The sequence below is a fragment of the Odocoileus virginianus genome, chromosome 11, assembly GCF_023699985.2.
Source record: "Odocoileus virginianus isolate 20LAN1187 ecotype Illinois chromosome 11, Ovbor_1.2, whole genome shotgun sequence".
In the NCBI taxonomy this organism is placed as follows: domain Eukaryota; kingdom Metazoa; phylum Chordata; class Mammalia; order Artiodactyla; family Cervidae; genus Odocoileus; species Odocoileus virginianus.
This window is the reverse complement of record NC_069684.1, coordinates 3,502,637-3,522,091: the sequence shown is the minus strand read 5'-3', so window position 1 is coordinate 3,522,091 and position 19,455 is coordinate 3,502,637. Positions and strand designations below refer to the sequence as shown.

At 43.2% G+C, this 19,455-nt stretch overlaps 1 long non-coding RNA gene across 1 annotated transcript; it reads right to left on the bottom strand.

Annotated features, from left to right (window-relative positions):
* Positions 1-1,989: 1,989 nt before the first annotated feature.
* Positions 1,990-4,093, bottom strand: LOC110130118 (uncharacterized). Its single transcript, XR_002311743.2, has 3 exons — positions 2,959-4,093; positions 2,479-2,660; positions 1,990-2,129 (listed from the first exon to the last, which is right to left on the bottom strand). It is a non-coding gene; the product is annotated as an uncharacterized lncRNA (long non-coding RNA).
* Positions 4,094-19,455: the final 15,362 nt, after the last annotated feature.

Genomic DNA, 19,455 nt, shown 5'->3' with positions numbered 1-19,455 from the left:
CCGGGAAAGATTGAGGGCAGGAGGAGAAGGGGATGACAGAGGATGAGATGGTTGGATGCCGTCACAGACTCGATGGACCTGAGTCTGAGCAAGCTCCAGGAGACAGTGAAGGACAGAGAAGCCTGGCGTGCTGCAGTCTCTGGACTCACAAGGAGTCGGCCTGAACAACAACATCTTGGTAACTCGTAAGAACAGAAATCAATCTCTTCTACTTCTGGAGGCCAGAGATCGGGGCTGAGTCAAGGCGTGGGCAGGGCTGTTCCTGCTCAGCAGCGGGAGCCTGTTCCCTGCCTCTCGGAACTTCTGGCGGCTGCTGGCACTTCTCTGAGTGTGGCCACACTGCTCCAATTCTGCTCCTCGGATCTCGTGACTGGCTCCCTTTAGATCTGTCCTCAAACCGCCTGTGGCCTCCCGTTTCATAAGAATGCTGGTGTTTACACTGAGCGTCCATCCAGACACTCTAGGTGACGGTCCCATCTGAAGATCTGTAACGTCACCACACCCACAAAGTCCCCTCCACATGTGTCGTGATGGCCACAGGTCCCAGGATTAGGCCTGGGTATCTTCAGTCCACCACATGCATTTTGAAGGAAGGGATGATACTTAACCCTTTTAAAAATCATTCTACACCTAGGTGAGTGAGTGTTATACTTAAAATAAATAAGTACGACTTACATACTTCGAGGGACTTCCCTGGCGGCCCAGTGGCTGAGACTGTGCTTCCATGCTTCTGCTGCAAGAGGTCCAGGTTCAGTCCCTGTCTGGGAACTAAGATCTCACTTGCTGTGCCCGGTATGGCCGAAACAAACACACAAATAAAAACACATCTCTGATTAGACTGGGTTTACAGAAAAACAAAGATATAATTAATTAACCTCATTTAAAAATAAATGCTTTGATTGTCAGTTTTACTATGGGACTTGAATGATAAGGTTTTTGTGTAGTAAAGAGCATAACTAGGCTTATTTGTTGGCAAAGTTACAGTTTGTGTAGAAAAGTGTAAGATGAGTCAGGTTAGGGAAGAAATTGACTTCTAATCCCAAGAGCCTTGAGTTATTTATATATTTATTTTGCTTTGACTATATTCATATTTTTATTGATGTATTGTTGATTTATAATGTTTCGGATGTTAAGTAAAGTGACTCAGTTTTAGTTTAGTGATTCTTTTTCAGCTTCTTTTTCATTACAGTTTATTACAAGATACTGAGTACAGTTCTACAGTACCTACTCTACCGTAGGTCCTTGTTTATTTTATATATAGTCATGTGTATGTTAACACCAAATTCCAACAAAGGGATCTAGTTAAGCAGATGATGAAGGAAAGATAGAAATCTTTCTGGCAAAGCCCACAGCAAGAGAGGGAAAACTGGCAGAAGAGAGTCCAGGCAGAGGTAATGAACGCTGAGAATTTGCTAGAACTAAGGGAAAAGAGTAAGCCATTAGCTCCAGAAATGAGGTTATGAGGGTGAGATAGGAATGCAGACCTTATACTTAAAGTTTTTAACACAAAGCTTTACATAGAACAAGAAGAAACACACCACTTAATGAATAAATCAAAGAATGAAAATCAGTGTGCAGAGGATATGTGGTATGTTTCAATACTGATATTTTGGGATTTTTTTTCCAGAAGTTTCTGAATGTGTGGATGATGTATGTATACACAGCTCTCATCTACTCTCAGTTTCATCAAGGGAAAACTGATTTTGAAGGACTGAGAAGCATCTCTGTGGGCCCACGCTGCACAGTGATCTGTGCCTACTCAGACCTCGGTCTGTGAATCAGCCACTGCTGGACCCATCACTACAGTCACATCCGTGGGCTGAGGGATGTGCCCACCCTCGGCGACATTCTGGGCTGACAGAGTCCTGGGTGACGGTTTACCATCTTCTTCCTTTTCTCCATTTACTTACATTTTACGTTGGTATCCAGATCCAGGAGTGCCCTAGAATCGGGAGGAATTCTCAGGATCCACTTCTAAATGCAAAGCACAACAAATAAAGAAGGTGGGCTCGGGGCTGGTTTTGATCTGTTCTTCGGTACTGCAGGAGCTGATTTTGCTGGGCTCTCAGGGGATGCAGGATGGGGAGAACATTAAAGCTGGCTTTTAAAATTCTTCCTTAAAGGAGCCTCTGCAATGAGATGAAATTGCTTCAGAAGAGAAGGGCTCTCTTCCGAAAGCATGAAAAAGGTAAAAGGCGATGAAATCAAAGTAAGGAAGAGGGGAAAACATTAGAATAAAAGGCTCCAGTGTAAGGGAATGTCACTTGGGCTGAGGGAATAGACGGTGAGTGAAGTGGAGAAATACTGGAGACCACAGAAAACAGAAGGCCTTTGAAGAAGGGTCTGGCATCATGAAAAGAAGGAGGCTGTTTGCGTAACAAGAAGGATTTGCGTTCGATCTAAATTAGATGAGATGAAGGAGGAAAATAAAGAATTAGCTTCCACTCTGTTTCGTGTCTATGGACTGTAGCATTTTACCTCTAAAACTCTCTGTACATCGGCTGCTCAGAGAGGCTCAGTCTTGAACTTGGGTTGAAAAGACCTCATGTGAATAAGCAGCATTGGATTCAAATTCTTAAACTGCCTTCCTGAGAGACCTTAGGTGAATCACGGTGACTTTTTCCCGTTTCAAACTCGTCCCCTCCTGTGACAACAGGGACCTGTGGGACCTGCATGGAGGTGTGAATTTAAAACTGAGTTGGGGAAAGCGGGGGAACATCTGTAAACACTGTCAGTGGGAACTGGAATATGCTTCTGGCTTCAGTTCTACCAAGACCATGTGGCCCTGTGGAAATGTTGAAGGCGGTGACAAAGAGAATGCAAACTGTGCGTATACTATGGCTACAGCCAAGAGGAAATAATTGATATGGTACAGACAATGACTATTTTTTCTTTGTGTCATTTTAGCTTCATTTGTACAAACTTTTGAGTGTTAGAGAAAAAGATACATTGACTCACAGATGCTAGGATGCAGAAGTGGAGTCTTCCTCCTTCAGTCTGTCAAGTCTGACACACAGTCAGAAAATATTCAAGTGACAGATTTCTTGCACTCACTTTATGTCAGAGGGAACTTTGCCCTGACACAGGAAAGATGAGATTCTTTAAGGTGAAAATGGTGGCAAAGGCATGTATTACCATGATTTATCCCTCTTGTTTATAACACTTATATCTGTTAACAGACCCTCCCTGACCCCAACTTCTGTGCATAATCAAAGCCCAGATCCTATCCAGGGGATCCCCTTAGGAGGGTATTTTGAGTAGCTCCAGGAAGGTGTATTCCTAAATTATCTCCTCTCTTGGGGAGCTATTCCTTTGTCTTAAAAATTCCCTTTCTTGGGGCTTCCCTGGTGGACCAGTGGCTAAGACTCTGCTCTCCCAACGTGGGGGCATGGGTTCAAGCCCTGCTTGGCGAACTGGATCCCACATGTGGCAACTAAGAATTCACAGGCCACAACCAAAGATTCTGGTGCTGCAACTAAGACCCAATGCAGCCTTCCTTTTCTTAAAGGTTTTCCTTGAAAATGTGAATAATCTTGAAAATGGTAATGTAGAAAATCACCAAATCTGACCTTAACATTCTGCATCTTGCTATTTTAACTCTAAGCCTTTTGCCCAGACCACGTTACTGCCTGATTCTAGCTTTCCATGTTCCAAACTCTCTTCTCCTATGGTGCCAGTTCTCTTTCTAAAACTCAGATTAAATGTATTCTTCACAGTCTAACACCCATTGCCTGTAGCAGATTTTCTTTCAAATTGAGGTTGCGGTCCATTTGGTGGGTTGTAACAGACCTTCACAAAATCAAAGAGGGTTAAATAGGCTTGAGATATCAGTATTTTCACAAACTGAAGGATTACATTTTGTTATGCAAAACTTTAATTTATTGCATGTACATTTTGCACCTCAATACATATAGAAAGCATTTCCTGTCACATTGTGGTTGGAAATTGAAACCCACTGGCCTAGGGACTTCCCTTGTGGTCCGGGGGCTAAGACTCCAGGCTCCCGTTAAAGGGGGCCTGGGATCAATCCCTGGTCAGGGAACTAGACCCCACATGCCACAACTCAAGATCCTGCATGCTGCATCTAAGACAAGCACAGCCAAATAAACAAATTTTTAAAAAGAGATAATATATCTCAAAAAAAAAAAAAAGAAAGAAAGAAAAGAAAAAAGAGAAACACACTAATACAATAAAAAAATTAAAGAAAAGAAAAGAAAGCCACTGGCCCGTAGGATGCAGTCGACACTGGGGGTGACTTTGGGCTCGTTCCCGGGTCTCCTCCCTGCGTTTCCAGCCGTGTCTCTCCGTCTCCCCATCCTTTAAAACATGGGCTCTAACCGAGTGGCGCCCTCTTGGGCCCTTTGAACCTATGGGGCCTCTCGGTGTCACCACTCCCGTTTCTCTGCTCCATGAACCTGGAAGGCCTGGTTCACGTACCAGCTCCTCCGCGTTCCTGTCCGGCAGAATCAAGCACTTCCGGTTGCCTTTTGGCGCGCGCGCTGTCTCCCTCTCTCAGCGAACATACCACATCCGGTTCGATTTTGTGCGTCCTCTCTCTGCCCCGAGAGACTCCTCCGAGAAAAGCCTTCTGTGAGAGAACCTTCCACTCTCGATGTCCACGAGGAAGCGAAGCAGAAACGCAAGTGAAATCATAACTTGTATAAAATATAGAAAAGATGCTTTGGTTTCATAATTATGGGATCTTGAGGAAAGCAACAGGATTAAGGCCGTGGGTGGGGAGGACATTTCTACCCAACTGACAGTGGTTGAGAGTTCCATAGAGGAAGATGTGAGGAAGGTAAATCACAGGTCAGTTTAAAAAAAAAAAAATAGCTATTTAACTTGTATATTTATTTTACATTTGTTTATTTGGCTGTGTGGGGTCTTAGTTGTGGTACGCAGGGTCTTTCATTGCAGTGCATAGACTCTCTAGTTGTGGGCCCAGGGCTCAGTAGTTACTTTTTGGCTTGTGAGGTCATAGTTCCCCAAACAGGGACCAAACTTGCATCTCCTGCATTGCAAAGCGGATGCTTAACCACTGGACCACAAGGGAAGTCCCCAGAGAGTCAGTTGTGCGGGTGAAAATTTTTTACATAAACTTCTTATTCTTTATACTCCAAGTCAAGGATATGTTATTTTCAATATTTTCACTGAGCATATTTAATGAAATGTCTGTGGCGTAAAGTACCTGGTAATGATTTCTGATAGACGAGAGATTACTCCATGGGTTGGGAAGGTCCCCTGGAGGAGGAAATGACAACCCACTCCAGTATTCTTGCCTAGAGAGTCCTGTGGACAGTAGAACCTGGTGAGCTACAGTCTATGGGGTCTGGAAGAGTCGGACATGACTGAGCATACACACACACAGATTACCCAATGTATCTTGATATCTCAAGTATTTTGTCCTTTTCCTTAAGTTACAAATGTTATTTTTGTTTACCTTCTTTCCAACTTGCATTGTTATGGGTATAAAATTAATTTTATTTAAACAATGTAAAGAATTTCTAAATTTCACAGTTAATTTCTCTTGAGAAGAGAAACTAACACAGAGTTAACCAGTAACCATTTCTGCACCTGACAACCTTAATCCATATCAGAGCTCTGGTTTCCTAATATCTGCACTTATGCTCATTAGCACAGTTCACTAGAGATTTGTGTGTTTGGGTGTTTTCACTTCTGTCATTGAAATGTGTTACTCTTTTCAGTCCTTACTTATCAGTAATCATCAAGCCTGTGGCTTATCTAATTTGAGATGAATGAAGCAGAACTAGATTAATTCCAGAGGGGATTAGAAGTAATAAGGACAAAAACCTGGTGTTCAAATTTTATATTAATAAAAGCCCGATACAAATTAGAATATAGATATTGTATATTGCTCCATTCAGATCACTTTAAGGAGAAAAACAACCTCAGATCTTTGGTAGCAAAATATCTCTTTCCCTGTCTTGACGTTATAAAATGTTTATAAAATATGATGGCACTGTTGTTCTTAATTTTCTCCTGCATTTTTCATTCACTGTGGATCCCTGCCCCGCCCCACCCCCACAACACACACACACACCGCCTTTTGCTGTGGTGGCTGTTCAGGTTTTCCTTATTTCTGTCTCCTCCTTTTTGTTTATCTCCAATTTTCCCCTCTTCCTCCCCTCCTCTGTTTTCTCTCTTCCCACCTTGCGGTGTTGTTTAAGCATGCTGTAAACTTATTCATTTCCCAAAGGCAAAACCAGCTATCTGAGCAACACTTTGTCAGCATAATACATTTACAGAATGCATATTTATGAACCTTTGAGCTTTTATTGTTCCACAGGGCAAATAAAAAACATGAAAAGTAGCAATATAGTGTTTCAAAGGTCCCTCAAGGAAAACAAAAGTAGCTGGAAATAAATTTGGAAAAAGATTCTTCTGTACAAACAGATCCTTGAATTGGTTCTTACAAAAGGCTGAAGAGTAGGGCCATTTTTGTTTTTCCCCCTAAACTAAGACTTAGGAAATTTTAAACTTTTTAATAGGTCTAGCCGCTTACAATTTGGAAAAGAAAATAATTTTAAAAGAGGATTGGACATAAATGTTTACAATCCAGAGTATCTTAAAACAGCATGTTGCATTTGGCTGTAATAAAAAGAGAGGAGAAAGATGGGGGCCGAAATTGAAAAGCCCGTCTTACCTCCAAATTGCCTTCCAGCATGGAGTCAGACTAAATGAGCCAGATTAAAGAGCTAGGGAGTAGAAACGAAAATCTTATAAAAAGTCTTTTGAGAGTCTTATTTTCATTGATCTTAGCAGAGTAATTGAATTCTCATCATGTTCCCCAACCCCCCAAAATGAACAGATTATTAATATTTAATGCTTGGTGGGGAAGTGGCCACAGGATCCACCCACTGTGTCCAGACAGAGTGAGATAAACCTAGAGAAGGTGAGAAGCCTAGAGGTGAGAATTCTGAAGAATTCTAATGGGGACTCCAAGCCCTAGTTCTGATTTAGATATCAAGGTGGGGGTGTATGCTCTTTTTGGGATCATCTCTGTCCTTCAGTACACTCCATTCATGGATGCCATATACTTCAAGCTCTCAACAGATTGAGTGGCATATATCCAAAAGTTGTGTCTAAGAAGCATCAAAGTGGAGCCTTTGGTTTTGAACCTGTAATTCTGAGGCTTTTGCAATTGGGACAGTTAGTAATGCCAGACTCTACAACAACGACCCCAAAGTCAGTCTTTAATCACTGGGCAAATAGTTCTAGGCAATGAGCTGTACCGAAATAAGGGACTGAATTCCAAACAGATAACAGAGTGAAACTAGCTTCTAAGTTGGGCTTCCCAGGTAGCTCAGTGGGTGAAGAATCTGCCTACAATGAGGAGCCTCAGGAGATGCAGGTTAGATCCCTGGGTTGGGCAGATCCCATGGAGAAGGAAATGGCAACATACTCCAGTATTCTTGCCTGGGAAATCTCACGGACAAAGGAGCCTGGTGGGCTACAGTCTGTGCAGACTCAAAGAGTTGAACATGAGTGAGTACAGCAACACGTTCTAAGTTCCATGTGAAGTGGGAAGGATCGTAGACTCCTTGGATAGAGAACGTTACAGGATTTAATTTCCGCTGGAGAATGAGTGCCAGGGAAGAACACAACCTGAGGACCACGTTCACCTCCCCCTTGTTTCCTGTATGTTCAAGCCCCCAAAAGCACTCAGAGAGACATTTTGTAAGCGGGACAGAGGAGGAGCCTGGTCCCAGACTTACTCCAGTCTTCACCAGCACTTGCCTTGGCTCCACCTCCTTCCTATCAAGTTGTTTCCTTCCTGATCTAGACAGGAGCTTCCCTGGTGGCCCAGAGGGTAGAGTGTCTGCCCGCACTTCGGGAGACCTGGGTTCAATCCTTGGGTTGGGAAGATCCCCTGGAGAAGAAAATGGCAACCCACTCCGGTACTCCATTCATGGATGGAGAAGCCTGGTGGGCTACAGCCCATGTGGTTGCAAAGAGTGAGACGCGACTGAGCGACTTCACTGACTCTAGACAAAGACCCCCAGGTAGTGACCACGGCGAGTCCTAACGGCATCCCTGCCAAGCCAAGAGGAGGAGGAGCAGATGTTAATGCTTACGTTCCCTGGGGAAGTCCCGTCCCTCAGTGCTCACTTTATTAGTAAGAAAACGAGGTCTCGGTGATGATTACGAGGTTCTCATCAAACACCCTCCCGGAGAAGGCTGGTGAGCACCAAGGGAGCAGAGCGACTGAACTCTGTGTATCACTGCAGAGTCCAAGGTGCCTGGGACACAGTCAGTGGACAGCGGATGGGGGACCGGGTTGTGTTAATCAACCTGAGTTGTGCCTTGCTCTCCTGATTATCACTCAACTAATTCTGATTGCGTGTATCATGTTTATTCTGCGGGGAGGTTAAACGGCCGTCTGCATTTCACTGCACAGAACAAAGGGATTGGTTTTTATGCCTTTGGCATGAAGACATGTCACATTTCCTTCTTCTCTCTAGTTTATCTGCTGCTTCCCCTTTCTCTGCCTCTGTGGTACAGTTCTCTGTGGAACATTAATAATCCTAACAACTGCCTCCAGGAAAACCCACACATGAGGCCACGGGGCGTAAATAACCATGTGTCCCCATCACCTAAAACTCAGATTTAGAAAAAAAATTTAAAGCAGTAATTAAATAATAACTGTTAGCATTCAGAACCATTTAACATGCTGCCTGTAGTATTATTAACTGAAGGAGATGCTAAGACTGATGGTGCTCAAGAAAAAGAAAGAAAGAAGCCACAGTTCTTAAGGAATGCCCCCTAGTAACCAGGAGGTACCTGTCCTGCTGGGGCATCTGCTTGTGCTTAGTCACACAGTTGTGCCCGACTCTTTGCGACCCCATGGTCTGTAGCCTGCCAAGCCCCTCTGTCCATGGGGATTCTCCAGGTAAGAATACTGCAGTGGGTAGCCTATCCCTTCTCCAGCAGATCTTCCTGACCCAGGAATTGAAGCGGGGTCTCCTGCATTGCAGGCAGATTCTTTACCAGCTGAGCTACCAGGGAAGCCCAGGGCATCTGCTTACCTGCAGTTTTAAAACATAAAGTCCTGGGATTTCCCTGGCGGTCCAGTGGTTAAGACTTCACCTTCCAATGCAAGGGCTGTGGGTTCAGTCCCTGGTCAAGGAGCTAAGATCACACATACCTCATGGCCAAAAACCTAGAATGTAAACAACAGGAGCAATATTGTAACAAGTTGAATAAAAACTTTAAAAATGGTCCACATCAAAAAATAAAATAAAATAAATGCAATGTCCTAAAAATGATGTATGAAATCCTGCTTTCTCTCTAGTCTTGACATCCGTTGATTTCCTGAAAAGTAAAACTGTTGGTTGTCTAGTCATGTCTGACTCTTTGGGACCCCATGGACTGTAGCCTGCCAGGCTCCTCTGTCCATGGGATTCTCTAGGCAAGAATACTGGGTAACCATTCCCTTCTCCATGGGATCTTCCCAACCCAGGGATTGAACCGGGGTCTCTTGCATTGCAGGCGGATTCTTTACCTTCTGAGCCACCAGGGAACCCCTCATTTATTTCCTAGACGTCCTCTGTTCTTTGTCCATGCTGAACTACTTTCAACTTTCCAAGCATTCGAGTGTAAAATTCCTCTTTCCCTGTGATGATGTGTGAGTTCCATGCACCCAGCGAGCTCCTGCTCATCCCTCAGCAGGCTGGCTCGTGTCCTCTCTCAGAATCTGATCTGACACCAAGGCCCTGCAGGGCTGGAGGAGGCAGCAGGGCTGGTGGTCTCTGCTACATCACCCCTGAACTTGTGTTGTAACTATGGAACCACGAGTTTCTGGAAAAAAAGGACTGTGTGTTGCTTGTTTTTACATCACTTGGGTGGGGCACAGCCTGGGTCATATAAAAGATACTTAGAATGTGTGTTGAATTTATGGCTGGATAGATGGATGAAAGATTAAAGTCCTAGTGGAAGATTGCTACTAGGGTGCGTGAGCTCAGAGAAGTCCATGATGATAATGATGCTGTATAGAAAAAGCAGAGCCTGGGGGTGGTAGGGGAGTGCTGTCACCTCCTCCAGCATCAGCTGCTCCCCATGATGTATTTCCAGGCTTCCCAGGTGGTGCTTGTGGTAAAGAACTAGCCCACCAGGCTCCTTTATCCATGAGATCTTCTGGGCAAGAATACTGGTGTGTGTTGCCATTTCCTTCTCCATGGGATCATCCCAACCCAGGGATCAAACCTGCATCTCTTGAGGCTCCTGTTATTACAGGCAGAATCTTCATCCACTGGGCTACCTGGGAGTCCTGAGAGACACAGAGTTGACCCTTGGGTAGGGAAGATCCCCTGGAGGAGGAGATGGCAACCCACTCCAGTATTCTTGCCTGGAGAATCCCACGGACAGAGGAGCCGGGTGGGCTACAGTCCATGGGGTGGCAAAGAGTCCAACACAAGTTAGTGCCTGAGCAACAACAACAAACGGTTGTGGTTTGACCGATGTGGTTTGTTACACAATAGCAGATCATGGGAACTTGCAAGAGCCCATGTGTGATTCATTAAGTCAACCTTAAAATGATGCCCCAAATGACATATCCTTCAGCAACGAGTCTGCTAGGGCATGATACATGTAAAGCACTGATTAAAATTTTCGGAAACCTTTGCTTAGACACATTCATCTCTCTCCAAACAGCTCTCTTGAGCTTCCCTGGTGGTTCAGCTGATAAAGAATCTGCCTGTGATGCAGGAGACCCTGCTTCGATTCCTGGGTTGGGAAGGTCCCCTGGAGAAGGATGGCTACCTAGATAGCTACCCTCTCCAGTGTTCTTGCCTGGAGAATCCCCATGGACAGAGGAGCCTGGTGGGCTGCAGTCCATGGGGTCACAGAGTTGGACATGACTAAGTGACCAAGCACATTCATAGCTCACTCTTGCCTGCCTGTGGATGCGTTTATTCTTCCAGCACTCTGCTCACCGGCTCCCTTTTAAGCTACATCTGTGCTTCAAGAGTAATATTTTTTTCTGGAATTTATAGCCATAAGACTTTGACCTCAGCTGATCCCTGGTATCTAAGGTGTCAGAAAGGGACTTTTTTTATGTTTATCTTGTAATGGGCTCCAAAAAGCAGGCACCAGCCTTATGTCTTTTTCAATGTATATGTTCTGAGAAGTGCAGCATCCGACAACTCGTGGGAACAGCTGGGTTTCATAGAATCACGTGTCCAGATGCTACTTGATCTTTCCACGATGGTTCAGGTATGTTTAGTTGGAAATTTTGGTGAAGGAGAAGCTGAAATTGACAAGATTCTCCAAAGGAAGAATACAGCATCCTTTTAAAGAACTGAGTTTAAAAAAGTGGCTTCACAGAAACAAATATCGTGTATTAACGCATATGTATGGCATCTAGAGAAACGATACAGATTAACCTATTTGCAGGGCAGGAATAGAGACATAGGCGCAGAGAACGGACTGTGGACACAGCGAGGAGGGAGGGGGTGGGACGAATTGAGGCGCGATAGGTACGCTACTGCGTAAAATGGATAGTCAGCGGGCGGCTGCCGCACAGCCCAGGGAGCTCAGCGCGGTGCTCTGTGATGACCTGGGGGTGGGGTGGGGGCGGAAGAAAGGCTGAGAGGCCTGTATGTTTGCATGTAGCTGGTTCCTGTCACTGCCCAGCAAAAAGCGGCACAACGTGGTAAAGCATTTATACTCCAATCAGAAAAACAAAATTTAAAACAAGTTAACTAAGGAAAAAAAATAGCTTCGCAACTCTTGGCCCATATCCTTGCCAGGGGAATAAAAAGGCTCTGGGGGATGAAGATATTTTATAAAGGGAACTTGATCGGAGAGGTCTCTGGTGAAGGAGACGGTGGGACGAGCAGGAAGCACGTTCCTTGTCCGCCAAGCTTCACACGGGGTTCTGGTGGACCCCTCGGAGCACGTGTGCCCTGCACTCATGGGGCATGGGGCGCGTGCGTTCTGTCAAGGACCCATGACCACGGGCTGAGGGCTGCATGGGGCAGCACAGCGTGGAAGCCAAATGCGGTGGAATATCAAGGGCTAGATGAGGAGCTCTCTTCTGTTTGTTTTTTATGTACAAATTTAAACAAAAATTTTTTAATTGGAATATAGGTGTGTTTTTTTTGCCTTTATACAACGTTTTTTATTTTAACAGTAAAACATTTTGTTTTTAAAAAAATACTTGGTGTGAAAAAATAACTATAAAATGCAATTTGTTATTGTTGTTTAGTTGCTAAGTCCTATCCAGCTCTTTGTCACCCCACGGACTGTGGCCTGCCAGGCTCCTCTGTCCACGGGATTTCCTAGGCAAGAATTGGGAGTGGGTTGCCATTTCCTTCTCCAGGGTATCAGAGTATAGTTGCTCTATAATGTGTTAATTTCTACTGTACAGCAAAGTATATTGGATATATGCATAGACATATATCTCCTGTTTCTCTTTGGATATCGTTTCCATTTAAGTCATCATTTGCAGAGATGTGGATGCACCTAAAGATGGTCATGCAGAGTGAAGTAAGTCAGAAAGAGAAAAACATATATCATATATTAACACATATATGTGTTATCTAGAAAAATGGCACAGATGAACCTATTTGCAAAGCAGAAATAGAGACACAGACGTAGAGGACAAATGTACAGATGGGTAACCTTAGCCTGGCCATCAGTCCCTGTATAAGGGGTCCTGCCCCCAAAGGGATGTCCTGGTGCCAGCATGTCCAGGGGTGGAGCAGAGCAGATGTCAGGAGCAGCCAATAAAAGGAGTCTCTGCGCTGTCTCTGCCCCAGGGCTGGTGCCCCAGGGAAGGAGGAGTCTCGAGAGAGTCACCTCCTGTCACCTCAGGAACGCCAGGGGTGGCTTCTGACAGCCCCAGTCTTGTCAGAGCTTCCTTCGTCTCCTCTTCTTCTCCTCCCCTCTTCTCTGCCCCAGCTGGGTCAGAAACATCTTTGAGCAGGGATGATCCCGGAAGAAAGAGGGCCCTGCCTTCCCCACAGTCATGGCAAGCCCACAGCAAAACCCAGCTGGAGAGGGAAATTTCCCTTTAAATCAAGTGTGAAGTTTTGATTATGACCTGAGCCTGGACACTTGGCCTAATTTCAGACTGTGCTTTCGATTTACAGTCACAATACGATGCTGTCTTATCCGAATTTGGACCAGTCAAGTCATGAGAGTAAGTCAGAGACAAGATGATTTGCACAGAATACAATTTAAAGGGGACCAGGGAAATGAGAGAGGAGCCTGGTAGGCTACAGTCTGTGGGGTCACAAGAGTCTGACATGACTGAGCGACTAAGCACACACACTGGGAAACAAAGTTGCTCTGTGATTCAGTTCAGTTCAGTCGCTCAGTCATGTCCGACTCTTTGCGACCCCATGGACTGCAGCATGCCAGGCTTCCCTGTCCATCACCAACTCCCAGAGTTTACTCAAACCCATGTCCATTGAGTCGGTGATGCCATCCAACATCTCATCCTCTGTCGTCCCCTGCTCCTCCCGCCTTCAATCTTTCCCAGCATCAGGGTTTCTTCCAGTGAGTCAGTGGCCAACGTATTGGAGCTTCAGCTTCAGCATCAGTCCTTTCAATGAATATTCAGGACTGATTTTCTTTAGGATTGACTGGTTGGATCTCCTTGCAGTCCAAGGGACTCTCAAGAGTCTTCTTCAGCCCCACAGTTCAAAAGCATCATTTCTTCTGCACTCAGCCTTCTGTATGGTCCAACTCTCATATCCATACAAGACTACTGGAAAAATCATAGCTTTGACTAGACAGACCTTTGTCAGTAAAGTAATGTCTCTGTTTTTAATATGCTGTCTAGGTTGGTCATAAGTTTCCTTCCAAGGAGTAAGCGTCTTTTAATTTCATGGCTGCAGTCACTATCTGCAATGATTTTGGAGCCCAAGAAAATAAAGTCTTTCACTTTTTCCCCATTTGTTTGCCATGAAGTGATGGGACCGGACATCATGATCTTAGTTTTCTGAATGTTGAGTTTTAAGACAGCTTTCTCACTTTCCTCTTTCACTTTCATCAAGAGGCTCTTTAGTTACTCTCCTTTTCTGCCATAAGGGTGGTGTCATCTGCGTTTCTGAGGTTATCGATGTTTCTCCCGGCAATCTTGATTCTAGCTTACGTACTGTGATTCTATTCCATGGAATCAGATAGACTGTCATTCAATGCAATGTTTGTATTAACCAGTGGGGTCTTTTTTTTTTTTTTTAAAGAATTGCCAGTTCAAAGCATTTGAGATCTAATTAAAATCTATTCTTACATTCTTTCACAACAATAAGATTTCATTTATTCCCCATATCTTTGATTTTAAAAAAAATGAATGATAAATTAAATACAGGGAATAGGACACTTTGGAATTGTTTGAACAATAAGGATCTTTTAAAACTAACCATTGCTTATTGATACTAGAATGATATACTGATTTTTTTTTTTCCTGAGCTAAGCTTGGTCAAAAATCTATCATAATCACACATGTTACAAATTGATGTAATTGATACACATGTTAAAAATAATATATCAATTGATATATTAACTCTGGTGATAAGGTGTGCTTTTTTATGCATTTTGTGTCATTATGTGGTAAATAGGATTCAGTGCACACAGGCAAAAGAAATTTCGTCTTTTCAAAAAATGTAGTCGGAGTTATTGATTGATCTTGCAATCGAATATGATGATCACCATGAGGGGCTTCCCCGGTGGCTCAGCTAGTAAAGAACCTGCCAGTGCAGGAGACCTAAGAGACGTGGGTTTGATCCCTGATCAGAAAGATCTCCTGAAGGAGGAAATGGCAGCCCACTCTGGTATTCTTGCCTGGGAAATCTCATGGACAGAGGAGCCTGGCGGGCTACGATCCTTGGTTTCCCAAAGAGAGGGCCATCACTGAGAGCGCACACACACACACATCACTGTGAGAGTGACTCTTCATGAACACACATTTTCTGTACAAGGATGGCATAATACATTGAACAGTGTGCTGATAAAATGCTCTTCAATAGTAATATCTCCCAAGATTTCTAAGTTCTCTTACAAGGTATATTATTTTTACTCATGTGAAGGAGAAAAGAATTTCAGCAAGCTTAGCCTTCAGTCAGCAAAGTTAAAGTGACTCGCCCAAGATTATATAGCAGTCTATGAAAGGAGACACAGAGTCTCTACATAGAAAGGGCTTCCCTGGTGATCCAGTGGCTAAGACTCTGCACTCTCAATGCAGGAAACCCAGGTTCAATCCCTGCTCAGGGAACTAGATTTCACATGCCACAACTAAGACCCAGCATAGCCAAATAAATGAAAAAATGGCTTAAAAAAAAAGAAGTCCCTACCTGGGGGCCTCAAACCACCAGAGTAAGTAGAAGGTCTGGATAAAACATGGGAACAGCGCAGCTTCTATGGAAAATGGGGAGGCAGGGGGTACCCCTGGACGAGACTGTTATTTCTCGTATTTCAGCTTATTTGAGTATTTGTGGAGTTCTAAGAGCAGATACATCTGCTATGTATTTAACAGCACAGTTCCTGGAAAGACACTTTGACCGACTGTGCTTGTTTACATTGTCCGTAAGTGAGCATCCAGGCCCTGTCCTGAACTCTGCCAGCAGAAGTAAAAGGGAAGGGAAAACTCTCTTGCTAGTAAAACACAGACTTACTTCATAAAGAGGAAGTTTTAAAATAAATGCAGAAAAATTGAAGTTGTGAGGAAAATAATTCTTGAGAGATAGTTTTAAAAACATCGCCAGCAGATTTGTGTGTGTTGAAGCAGAAAAACACTCGGGTCCAGTCCCAGTCCTGATGTGTTCGTCATTTACTCTAAAGACCTAGGGACTTAAAGAATGCTTATGGCCTTATCATTTTCTCCAGTTAGGAGTCCACATGTAGATTAGCTGGGGTCTTGTTTTCAAGGTCTTTCCCAAAGCTGCGGTTAAGTAGATGTGGCCTGTCCCCTTATCTGAAATAAGCTGTCCATTCACTTTCAAGTTCATCTGAGTTCTCATTCAAAAATTTTCAGAAAGCAGCCTTTAAGTCAAGATACAATCCTGACTTAGGAGGCCTTGCAAATTTATTCCTGTAATTTCTATTACCTTGCCTTATCAACTCCCTTTTGCTTTCCTACAAGGCAGGGAACTGGCCCGTCTTTCAATTTGATGCACAAGAATAACCTGAACTGAACTGACGTTGCTGTTTTCCTCTCTGCTTGTTACTGCTGTGGCTTAAACTTTTCCTAGTTTAGCAGAGAGAGTATTTTGGCTTTGAGTAACTGATGAACTGCAAATTACTTGCAGAAATCAAAGTTAAAAATGAAAAGTATTAGCAATAGACAAGTTACTTAATTACACCAGTAAGAACTTGGAAGCATCAAATTCACATTTAAAAGTCACATAAGCAGAAAACTTATTTCTCCAATGTGATTCTATTGTATTTGACATGTGTGTATGTGTGTGTTCTAACATATATTTAGGACGATTTCTGCCCGTATCATCCAAGCATTTTTAGAAATTAAAATTGGATCAGAAGAATATTATGTCCATGGCTGTGTGACCGATAAATTGTATACACAGCATGTTTTCCAGCTGTTTCCAAATTGCTTTAATTTATTTACCCCTCTTCACACAGAAAGTTCATATATTATAAATCACAAGGGTGTTTCAGGGCATGACAGACCCTCATTCCTGTGCAGAATGGTCTCTCATGCATAACTTTCTTTGATCAACAACTCAAGCCAAATGAGTTTAGGGTGAAAAGAACATGGAACATATTTAAGCCAGGAAGAAAATAGCACATGGACTATGGTTTAGTGTAAGAAATATCTGTTGTTAGCTTGGTGTTTTGTTTTGACTCTTTATGAAAACAACAGACAGATTTCTCAACAGGACACATCTAATAGACTTTAAATTTTGAGAGATTCAGTCATGCTTTTTGCAACTAGTAAAAATAAATTTTCAAACTGATTTTTAAAAAGATAAATTTAAAGGCTCTGAATTACTTTTTGATGTAGTTTTTGGAAAATTAATCAAACTAATATCCATCTATAATTCTGAGTTAAAAGGTGAAGGTTTTTGGAAGGGACCACCTATGGTAAGATAAGTGAATTAGTTATCCATAGGTACATTCTTGGCTGGAGATACTATAAAATCTACTTTATAAAAATATTATGGATAATTCAATCCTCAGACATTTAGAAGAAATTTTATACTTGTATATTGAGATAAAGAGAGTGATTGACTACTATAATTTTGATCAGAATATAATTCCAGAAACTAGATGCAGCTCTATAATAAATTTAAATGTTTTAGGTTGATCTGATTTTTTAATGCTTTTGAGTAGAGGTTTATTTTTATTTCATCCCCAAGTATATAATCCTCATGACTTATACAATATTAGGGGAGTCTTTTTTGCTAGTAAAATTAGTTGATGTAATGTTTACAAAATTCTCAATAGCCTAAAACCTAAATGGCATCTTCTGTACGTTTAATATGAGTTTTGGCCAGAATTTTCTTGAAATGTCTACAGTTTGATAATATATTGACCTGATAAAACAGATATATTTCATCTGAGTGCATGTTCTTTATTTAAAGAAACCACCTAATTATGTAATTACACAGACAGTTCTGAGTCATTGCAGACTCTCAGACAAGTAATACAGTATATATGTTTAAGAAAGATGGAAGGGCTAATTACAGATTCCTCAGAGAAGCATTATTTTACTTCCAGTAATATTTTTGAGCATTTTAGATAAAATCATTTTTGTAAATTGATGATAATCTTAACTCGGATCATTATTAAATTTTACTTAATACTTTATTCGATTAAAAGTTTCAAATAAAGACTGCATCATTCCAGAAAAGTTAAAATTAATTCTCTTATAAATAGAAGACCATGATTTAATCCACTTGAAAGTTTTGTTGCTCTAATACATTACAATTCCAAAAATATTTTCAATTCTTCATTGTTATGAAATTAATTCTTCAGTTTTAGTCATGAATTCCATTGAAGATCAAAACCTCTTTGGCTATGGTTTTCATGTTTTATTAAATATGTTTATATTTAAGTGTATTTATACTTTTTGATCAACACATGTCTGAATTATGACATAGTTAGTTTTTAAAATATTTTGTGTGTCTATATAAGCAGAATTTTCTTATTAGCAGGGAGATTCATTTATCTCATGGCGATTTCCGAATGTTTTTATGCATAAATTTTCACCAAACTACTGCAAGACAATATGTAGAAACTGATTTTTCGGGTTATGGATGAGTCAGCTTTTTTTGGCACAACTCCTCGTCTCTCTCTTTAAAATAGTTTACTCATTTGTTTAATTTTCTTAGTTGTGCCGGTCTTCACTGCTGCGTGCGGGCTTTCTCTAGCTGCGGTGAGTGGAGGCTCCGGTTCCTTGCAGTGCTCGGGCTTCTCCTTCTCTTCTTCCTGCTGCAGAGCACCAGCTCTAGGTGCTCGGGCTCAGTAGCTGCAGTGCTCAGGCTCAGTAGTTGCAGTGCTTGGGCTCAGTAACTGCAGTGCTCGGGCTCAGTAGTTGCAGTGCTCAGGCTCAGTAGCTGCAGTGCTCGGGCTCAGTAGTTGCAGTGCTCGGGCTCAGTAGTTGTGGCCCTTGGGTTCTAGAGCATGGCCTCAGTACCTGTGGTGCACGGGCCCAGTTGCTCCATGGCGTGCGGAATCTTCCCTGGACCACGGACCGAACCCATGTCCCCTGCAGTGACAGGTGGTGTCTTATCCACTGCACCACCAGAGGAGTCCTCCTCATCTCTTCTGGGGATGGCTTTTAGCTCTGTGTTCATCCATCGATCCATCGGTCCCTTCGTTTGATCATTCATTCTGCAGTATTTGCCTTGGACCTCCCAGGCACTGTGCCGTGCTGTGAGTACCCTGGTGCTCTGCGCAGACACACTACCTCTGTTACAGTTCTTTCATCTAGACGTAGACAAAAGTAGTCATCAAATAGCTATTTAATGTGCATTGGGGTAGAAGGGTGCAGGGCTCTGACAAATTTGGTGGGAGGAACTGACTAGCCTGGCAACAGTGTAGGGCTGCGGTCAGAAGAGCAGCCCAGAAGCCTGGCTGGAGGTTAGACCTGAGGGGTGAGAGTCATTGGCTCCGAGGAGGCGGCTGATGGGTTTGTAGACAGGCACTTCTGGCCGAGGGAACAGTGTGTGCAGGAGGACAGAGGTGGGAAGGGGACTGGCCTCCCTGTGCAGGAAACAGGGATGAGAGGGTGGCTGGGCTGGCCGAGGACGCAGCATGGCAGTGCCCTCAAGGTTGTGGTGTTTCCCACAGAGCCTCCTTCAGAAGGTTTAGCGGAGGGAGAGGAACGGAAGGAAGTCTCATTGGGTCAGTCTTCTTCTAAGAGCTTCCATCAAGGTGGAGGCAACCATTCTGGAACTTTCTTCTCCTGTGGCAATGAATTTCTAACCCCTCCAGTCTACCTCTCCTCCTGCGCACACTGCTATCTTGTGA